Genomic DNA, 9905 nt, shown 5'->3' on the forward strand with positions numbered 1-9905 from the left:
AAAAAAAAAAAAAAGAAAGAAAATCACAGTCATTAAAAGTCATTAAATAGGAGGCTGGAAAGATGATTCAATGGCTAAGAATACTTGGTGCTCTTGCAAAGGACCTGAGTTTGGTTTCCAGCACCCACAAGGAGTCTTATAACCATTGTAACTCCTGTCCCAGAGGATCTACCACTCTGTTCTGGCCTCTATAAGCACTGCACACACATGTGGTCCACAGACATAAATACAGGTGAAACTTCCACACATAAAATACAGATGTCAGTTTTTAAAGAACCAAAAATGGTCATCTCAGACCCTTCCCTTGTTCCTTCTCTACACTCAGCACAGGGCCCTCTCTGTATAAGACACTCGAAGTTGTATTAAAGTATATCTCGGCTATATTGTGAAAATATGTTTGTGTGGTAGGAAAAGTCAGGATTATCAAGTTTGGACACTACATTTTCATTTGAGCCAACTGAGTTCAAAAGCAGAGCGTTGGAAATATAGGCAGAAGACCCTAGAGAAAGCCATGGTGGAGAGTTGCTTTGGTGAATGGATACGAGCATTTATAATGTGTAAAATAAGAGTGCTTGCTGTGAAGAGAGGATAACCTTTAAGGAAATGTGACTGGAGAATTTGGGGTCCCCTGTCTGGGCTCTCACTAGTATAAGAAGGAAGCTAGAGGAAAATTTTATTAGCTGTAAATCCTGGCAGGCAGCTGCTGCCAGAAGGAGGGAGATGGAGAAAATAGGGAGAAAAATTCCACAGCTCCAAGTTATGAATAGATGTTTGACAATCAGCCAGATGGCCAGAAAGATGCAGCTTCAGATAAAGAGTGAAAACGCCCGATGTTCTAAAGGAAGCATGCTTAGATTCTGCTAGCATCCAAAACAAAGAGACAGAAAAAAATGAAAAGTTATAGTTTTTTTTTTTCTGTTTGGTTGGGATTTTGTTTGTTTGTTTGTTTTGTTTTGTTCTATTCTGCTTTGTTTTGTTTTTGAGTCAGGATATTCACATCCAGAAGATCTGATTTCCAGTGAACCTGGACAGACACAGGTCTCACGGCAAATTCTGTAAAGACTTTTAGAGGGTTCTGATTCTGAGAAAGAAATGCACATTATCTTATTAAGGGAATGATTATTTTTCTCCCATCTCTTTAGCCTGGCTATAGGAAAATCTGCTTTTATGAGGCCCTTTGGCCAAGTGATTAGCAGGTCTTGCCGGGTTAACTCTAATGATTTGAGTCCTTTGGAGTGCTAGGTCTCCACTGAAGGCTAGGGGTAAACTCCATTTTTGTTTAAACCAGGAGAAAATTATGGGACTACATAGCCCAGATGAAATGTACTAAAACATTCCCCCTTTGAAGAGGTAGCTGTAATATCATTAAGGATTCGGGATGAAAAACGGAGAGTTAACATAATCTGTTTCCATTGGAACGACCCAGAAATCCAGTTCCAAAGCTGTCCACCAGAAGAGATTAGTGACTGGACCTCAGAATCTGATGCCAGGTTGGAGTGTTCATGTAGGAGGGGGGAAAGAAGCCAGAGCTCCCTTCTGAACCTTTGGGCCTGAGACATACGGTATTCTTAGAACCGTTGAGCGCAGGGTCCTTACACTAGCTGCCCCTACAGTCTCTGTCTCTTGTCCTCATCAGAAGGACTTTGTTTCCAAGACAGAAAAAACAAAACGTACACAAAGAATTGTTATTGATGGGCCTGGTGCTGTTTGTATGTTGATGCTAATTCTGCTCTCCTGGGAGGGCTGCAGACAAGAAGGGAGTCACATTCAGGTGACTTCTTGTGAACCAATCCCCTAATGAAGAAAGGAACCAATCACTGGGTGAGTAGGCGGGACTTCCGAGTTCGTCAGAGGAAGAGAGGAGAAAGGAGAGGGCCTTTTGGACAGGGATAGTGTGAGGACAAGATGAAATTAAGAGTATCTGCCAGTTTCAATGGTGAATCCATTAGGATTCGCCACCAGAGGATTTAAATTTATTAAGGCTTACAAGTTGGGATTTTAGTTGTGCCCAGTGACTGAGTTACCATTGTTTCTGAACTAACGTTGTGTTGTGTTTTCCTTCACAAGGTGACTGGTCTGGGTTCAAGAGAGAAAGGTTTGGCGGAAAAGCCTGGGTTTGCCTGAGATGTGCCACAAAGGCCGGGGGGGATTTGAAAAATGGGACTGGCATGGTAGTGACCCACAAGCAGGAACTTAGCAAGCTGGGTGGAGAGATTTTGAAGCACAGAGTCAGTCTCCCTGAGATAAAAACAGGTCAGCTATTTCCCACCAGTGCATGGTCTACCAGTCCACCGGGTTAGAGAGTAACAGGGAATAACCCAGGAACGTGCCCTTCTATTTTAATATTGTCTGCAACAAAGGATAGGATAGGAAGGTCAGAAGTGTGAGCAGAGGAGAGACGACACTCTTCCATTCTCATCAGTGTGGTGGTCTGTCTTTACCTCACCTCTTCACCTGGGCTCTTCAACCACTACCCATTAGGCAGCACCCCTTTCCAGCTATGACATCCGCTGAGCACAAGAGAGACCAGGTGCTGCATGACAGTAATCGTCTCTCTGAGAATACGTTGAGGTTTAGATGAGTGACTTCAAGTGACATATATTTCAAGTAATTCATCTTATGCCCTTTACTGACCTCCTCCTTTGAAAACACTAACACAGGAAGAAATGCTGCCTTTTCGATGTAAGAAGTATCCATCTGCTTGGTTGTTTTCCAAAGTGCCAGAACTAAACTCAGGGTCTTTCTCATGTTAAGCAAAGCCCCTAACACCGACCCTCACCTCCCATCCACCACACAACAATGAAAAGACAAACTTTTGTCTCAGGAATTGTACTGAGACAAACCATTTGAAATTAAACCATGCATTTGAGTCCCTGAAAGATTTACCTGCTTAGAGTCAAGCTAGGTGAACTTTTAGAGCACTTGGGTGAGCTTGACTCCTAGAACCAATACTGACCACAATCTAGGAAGAGCTGGTGTGCTCCAGTTCTCAGATATTTTAAAATCTATCCTTGTGTACAGGCTGTTTTCCTTGTCAACTTGATGCAGGCTAGCGTGGTCTGGAAAAATAAACCTGAACCTAGAAACTGCCTTCATCAGACCAGACTGTAGTCAAGCCTGTGGAAGACTTTCTTGGTTGATGATTGATATGGGAGGACCCAGCTCACCATGACCACAGCCATTTCTGGGCAGGTGGTCCTGAGGTATTCAAAAAAGCCAATTTAACAAGCCATGGAGAGCAAGCCAGTGTGCAGTATGCCTCCATAGTGGCTCCTACCTCCAAGGCATGTCCAAATTGTCTTTCAAAAGAATCTAGTATTTTCTCCTCTGATGGCTACAGTTGAAAAAAAAAATGTGAAAATCACTGTAGCTTAATTTGTAAATCTTTTGTTGTAAAGGATGCTGTGGCTGTACTACAAACCAGCTTTTCCTGCCTTTGTGCATTGTTTCTTTTGGGTTAATAATACTTTTAAAGATGGCCTCTGATGTAATTTGATTGTCTTCTGACTTTCCTCATGCTAGTTTCATCACAAGATTTTTAAATGTGATCAACTTTGTCAGCTTGGGAATAACTCCTGCATTTTTGAAGGAAGTTAGAATTTTCCCAATCTAATTTTAAAAGGAGATGCTTTTATTTTTTTTCTTCACCCAGTACTTAAAGGAGCTCATTTAAATGGATGAGTTTAGATCGCTGTATGGTTTAAGAAGAAGATTGAATTGCATCATTTTCTAAATGGAGCTATCTGTCTGCTCTACAGTATGTATGCGTGCTACTTTGCTTTTCCTGGTTGAGATAAACAAAAGAAACTGGGAGAGAAAAGCCTTTGTGTCATCTACACTTCCAAGTCACCAAGCATCTTCCAGGGAAGCTGGAGCAGGAGTCTTAGGCAGGCACCTGGGAGCAGGATAGGAAGCAGAGACCATGGAGAAACACTGCTTCCTGGCTTGCTCTCCATTGCCCTACCCAGATGGGCCCACCCTCAGTGGGCTGGTCCTTTCCACATCAGTCATTAAAAAGATGCCCCGACCCCAGACTTGACTATGGGCCACTCTGATGGAGGCCTTTCTCAAAGATTTCTACACAAGGATGTAGCCAATCGTTTTAAATGGTGAATTCTAATGTAAGAATCAACTATGAATTTATCCTCTTATAACAAGTAGAACTGGTATCAATATGCTTACAAATACTTTATTTTAATGGCCATGGCACCTGCTGTTTACCACTTAATTGAGAAACTGAATTACTACTTAACTATTTCCTCCTTCTTACTTATTCTGTTCCCTCTAAGTCAGTGGTCTTCAACCTTTCTAATGCTGTGACCCTTTAATACAATTTCCTATGGTGTGGTGACCCCCCAGCCATAAAATTATTTTCATTGCTACTTCATAACTGTAATTATGCTACAGTTATGAATTATAATGTAATCTCTCAGAAAATGGCATGATGTACATAAAAGTTAATTTTAAAGTGATTGGCATCTTGCTATGGGCCAGCAAATATAACATGAAATTAATGATGTATTTTCTATTAATGCATCAAAAGTAGAGCAAATAAAATAAATAACCTGAAGACATATTTTTACTCTCTGCCAAGTTTTTAGTTTTTAAGGTCACAGAGATACCTAAACCTTAACCACCACCTGTCCCCACAAAAATCAGCCAAATTAATTAAACTCACTTGCCTTTGATATTTTGGAGTGTTAGGTATGTACAAACAGTGATATACTTCTGTAATAAATCAAAACATGCCATATGATGAGAAATTTGTTGGCCTTATTCAACTTATCTTTCACATCACTATTTTGACTAATTCATATGTTTAAATAACAGGGCCATACAAGTGGCTACATCCTTGTATGGCACAGGCAACTGTTGGACCTTCCAAAGCATTCTCAGCAATGCTTTTATCCAGGGATTAAAAGCCTGAGCTGTAAGTGGATGGTATGCATATATCTTTCTGAACTATAACTAAAATATAACTAAAATAGTCACCAACAGGCTGGAGAGGTCCTTTTTTAGGGCTAATGAAACTCAAGAAAAATAAATCAACAACTTTTGCTCACACTGAGGCTTACCAGAGACTCATATTTATATTAGCATTAAGAGGCCATCCTAAAAGAATATTTCCATTAACCATAACATACTGTGTTCTCAGGGAGTGGTATATTCATGGAAAGACTGACATCTTTTTAAAGTAAGACAATTTATTATACAATAATTGCATAGATGGAAGAACATTCTGTCACAAAATAAAATTACTATTTTTGTGTAAGTTGTATACACAGTTAAGGAAAGGTTTTGTGTTACAATTAATATGGAATTGAAATATTCATGAGTTTTGAGTCTTAAAGTAGCACAATTCAGCATGACTGTACTACATTCAAGCCAGATTTTATTTTTATATGTGGATTCCCTGTACTTAATGTTTTCCTACAGGAAGAATTATAATTACATCATCCAGAAAATAAGTTTCTAGAGTAGTTAAGAGAATGTAAGACTTGGTGACATTTGTTTACATTTGCATACTTTTTTATTCAGAATATTTCCATAGCTACTTTGATTACTGAATAAAACTTTCAAAAGCCCTCATTCCTTATTTATAAAAGATATCATTCCACCCAGGGAGCATGATGTTGTCGACAGTAATTTCACAAATATTACTAGGCACGCACCCCACTTGCCCACAAGGAAATATTTGTTTTAAAAATAATGAGAACTTCCAGGACACACAGGGATTCTTAGCCAATTACCTCAGAAAGCCCCAAAGTATGCCTCATATTTTGTTTTATAATTGTATTTCTCACACTGTTTACTAAAAAAATGAGCATATACTTAGCATTGTTGTTAATATTTAATATTAACTTGCAAGAGAAAATAGACCTTATTCCCCTTTGCTTTTTTTTAATATCACTTTTAATCTAACCCAACAATTTAAAAGGAATTACTCCTTGCTAGGTTTATATTAAAAATATCTTAGCATATTTGGGGGCAGTAGTATGGAGTCTTCTCAATCAAAACAAACAAAAGAATTTTGTTATTAGGGTAGAAAATGGGTACTTATCCACCATTTGCCTCAAGTTTATAAAGGACACAAGTAACTCAATGCACTGGTGGCCTCTCAGCTTGCTGAGAAACCTTGGTGGATCTCAGACCATAACACAGATTTGAACGTGTGACAAAGCTTCTTCTATCTGCTTAGGGAAGATGTGACCTAGAACTGTCTGTAGCCATTTCTCTAGTGACATGGGGCCTCTGGGCTAAGAGAAGAGTGCTGGAGTGCAGCACATAGTAGGGGTTAAGGGAACGACACTGTGAACTCTAATGGAGTTTGGAGTCTTCTGGTATCTACAGCTGCTTTCACGTGAAGCCAGTAGCACCTCCGTTGGCTTAAATTAGTGCAAGCTGTGTCCCTGCCACAGGGTGCTAATGGGGTCATCACAAGTGGAGACCTTGACATAGGGAAGAGGTGGGCTGAGATAATAACCTGTTAAAAAGATTATGAAAGTGAGTTGAATCTCTTTCCAGTGTTCTTTTAGGACACAGCCCTTGTGTCCAAAGCTGTGATTCATTCTATAACTGGGGTCCAGGTACTAGAATGTGTTGGAGACTTCTTACAGCCATGCATGGGTTACAGTATCAAAAAGAGCTATTATTCAAGCAGGCTTTTTAAAAAGAAAAGTCATTCAGGTGATCAACAACTTCTTAAGAGAAGTGTTCTCCACCTGTGGCCATTTAAAGGAGAATTAAAAGTCATGCATTCTGGTGAATTATAAGGGCTGAATATTGCCCTGCACTAACTCAGTTTGTCGGTTTGAATGGCTTCTTCAGTATATGAGTCATTGAATTCTGCCCAATTCCTTTTCTAAAATCCTTATTTCCAAAAAACGATGATGGGTCAGCCAAGGGACATGATGAAGTTTTCATTATCTCAGTCTGTGACAGTGACTTCAGCTTTGGAAGTATTTAAAGTGAAGGTAGATTAAGACACAAACGTGCTCCTATGAGTCTGAGTCTAGTAATACAAACATTCTACTTAACAAAAGTAGAGTAAAATAGCTACCAGAATCTCTCCCATCTTGCATTTTTTACCTGATGATATGGATGCTTCTCCAGTTGCATACTGTGGTCTATTCTCCCTTTGATTCTAAGTGCTGCTTCTTAATGGTCTGCCCTTCTACCTTGTGTTCTTGGAAGATAGTATGTCTTAGAACCGAGGCACTGTGATATCAGAATGTTTAAACCGTCTCAGGTAGAAAGAACCCACAATAACTATTGTGCAACCGCAGACAATTCTTTCTCAACCAGTGAATGAGTGGCCTTTCTCTATTTGGCTTCAGTCATTCCTCTAAAACCCCTGGTGCCATGGAACCAAAGATTCCCATGAATGAGATTCCCATGGAGTCCACAAGAGCCAAAGGATGATTCAGTCATTGAAACAACAACACTCAGAAATGTTTCCACAGTCCTGATTATGGTTTTTATAGTAAAGGGCATGGGTTAAAAACAGCAAAGGACGTCCATGCTGGAGTCTAGGAGAGAGCAGACATGAGCATCCCACTGTCGGCCCTGAGAGAGCTATGTACACAGCATTCAGTTCTCTCAGTCACAATGTGCGGCAACCTGATAATGTATTGCTGATCAGAAAAGCCCCTGTGAGCATTGCTGGCCAGGATTTCCATTCGTAAGCCATGGAATGAGAGCCTCTATGACCAGTCTTACTCAGGTCCTCCCCCCTCAAGATGTCAAGATATCTTATTTTCACACTATCAGTATACACTCTGGTATGGCATAAAGCTTTTGACAGGGAGAGTATCCTGAGAGTTTAAAGGTCTTCCAGAAGCCAGTCAAGGTGTTATGTTATGTTTTGTTTGGGATATAGAGGGTTTAAATACCCAAAGGCTGTATATTCACCTTCTGTGGCAAACAACTGTAGTTCATAAAAATGCCACAAACTTCCACTCTTCTCTCTAGAATTTGTACTCTTAAACCATCATCAGACACCATACTGTGAGGAGGTCCAAATGGGTTCACAAAATCACAACAGGTATAGAGACCATAGTCAGAGTTTCTTGCCAATAGTCCTGATCAATACCCATCATCAAGCAGATGCATAAAGCCAGCTCTAGCTTATTTTAGCCAGCCACCGAATGACTGAGCCATTCTCAGCCTTTAAGTCTTCCAGCTGAAACTCCATGAGTCTGAGAACATTGCTTTCTATTGTGCTCTGCCCTAATTCCTGGCCCACACATTCCTAAGCTTTCTCACATGGCTGATTTATACTACTGGTCTGAGGGTGGTTTGTCAGAAAGAATTAGACCAGCAGTTCTCCACCTGTGAGTCTTGACTCCTTTGAGTGTTTTATATCAGATATCATGCATATCCAATATTTACATTACAATTCACTTAGGGAGTAGCAACAAAGTAGTTTTATGTTTGGGAGTCACGACAACCTGGGGAGCTGTATTAGAGAGTCACAGCTCTAGGAATGTTGAGAACTGCTGCATTAGAAGGCCAACTACATTTAGGGGTCTAGAAGTAGTACCGTACCAAGAAAACCAACACAGCAGCAACGGGCAGGACTGAGAAGAACCCCAGAGTGTCTCAAGAATGCTATAGGGAAGTCTAAACAATTTTTAGGAAAAGGGTGTCTGCAGAGAAAATCTCAAGAAGCCTTTCAGTGGGAGTTTAAAGTCTGGAAAACATTACAAGGATCTGGGAAGTAAAAGATGTGTTAGACAGTGGCACTTGGCGTGCAACGGTTGTTGTCTGCAGTGACACACATGGTAAACAATGTACCCCAAATGGGACTATCCCACATATCCACATAATGTGTCTCCCGGCTTAGTCTCACCACCTGTGATAAAATGAGAAAAGAGAGAAGTTAATGACTTGCTTAAAGTGGAGCACTGCTTTCTGTTTCTTTTGTTTAGTTGTTTTGTTTTGTTTTCCAGACAGGTTTTCCCTGTGTAGCCCCGTGTGCCCTAGAATTCACTATGTAGACCAGGCTGGCCTCAAACTCTGAGATCACTCTGCCTCTGCCTCCTGAGTGCTGGAAAGCACCACTCTTGGTTTTCAGACCTGTGACAAACAGCTGAGATGCACATTTTACATAAAAAAAAAGTGAATCTGGCCTCCAGGTTCTCCCAGCATCTCTCAGTCCCAACCTGGCATTCCCTGTCCTCTGCCTTGAACTTTCTAGCCTAAGAGCTGCACTTCCTCTCCCCGTCAGAAACTCTTTCCTGTATAATACAGACATTGAGGATTCTTCTCCCCCCACATGAGCTCTCTCTTTCTCTTGCCTGGCTTCCTCCCTCCTCAGGAGCTCTCCCCTGGTCTCCTTCCTTGGGACTTGTGAATCTGCCTGAGAGTAGCTTCCCAAGAAACCTACTTGTATCTACTCTAATCTGGCTTGAATTGGCTCATTTCACTGAAGACAAGTTATTAGCCACTACACCGAGTATTGTTTGTTAGTCTGTTTGTTGTTTGTTGTTGTTTTAGACTTTTGTACTGTTTCTTATGCTCAGTATTTCCTTATGGCAGATGCCTTTAAGTTTGGAATTTAAAAAAAAAAATGACTTCAGGTTCTGAATAGCAAGGCCGTGGGGAGAGGAGACTAGGGTGGTGGGACCCTTTCTGCCTGCTTCCATCTTTTTGCTTCTCACAGAGCTTCCAGCAGTGCCATGATGAGCCAGAGTATAAGGAGGCTAGACCCCTCCATGGTCCTTCACCGCAGCCTCTGTGAGGACTGAGCGGGGAAGAGTTTGCCATTTTCAGTGGACGGTAAGTAACAGTCACTGGCTGTGGTGACAGTGTACTTCGGATCTGGATTTGCTGCTCCTTCTGTTGTAGTAAGGGACCATCTACTTAAAGATGAGGACATTCAACTTATCCCTTTAGCACAATGA

At 40.9% G+C, this 9905-nt stretch overlaps 1 pseudogene; it reads left to right on the plus strand.

The window, feature by feature from the left end:
- Positions 1 to 9680: 9680 nt before the first annotated feature.
- Positions 9681 to 9905, plus strand: LOC110316742 (annotated as a pseudogene).

This window comes from Mus pahari, chromosome 2, assembly GCF_900095145.1.
Source record: "Mus pahari chromosome 2, PAHARI_EIJ_v1.1, whole genome shotgun sequence".
Lineage (NCBI taxonomy): Eukaryota > Metazoa > Chordata > Mammalia > Rodentia > Muridae > Mus > Mus pahari.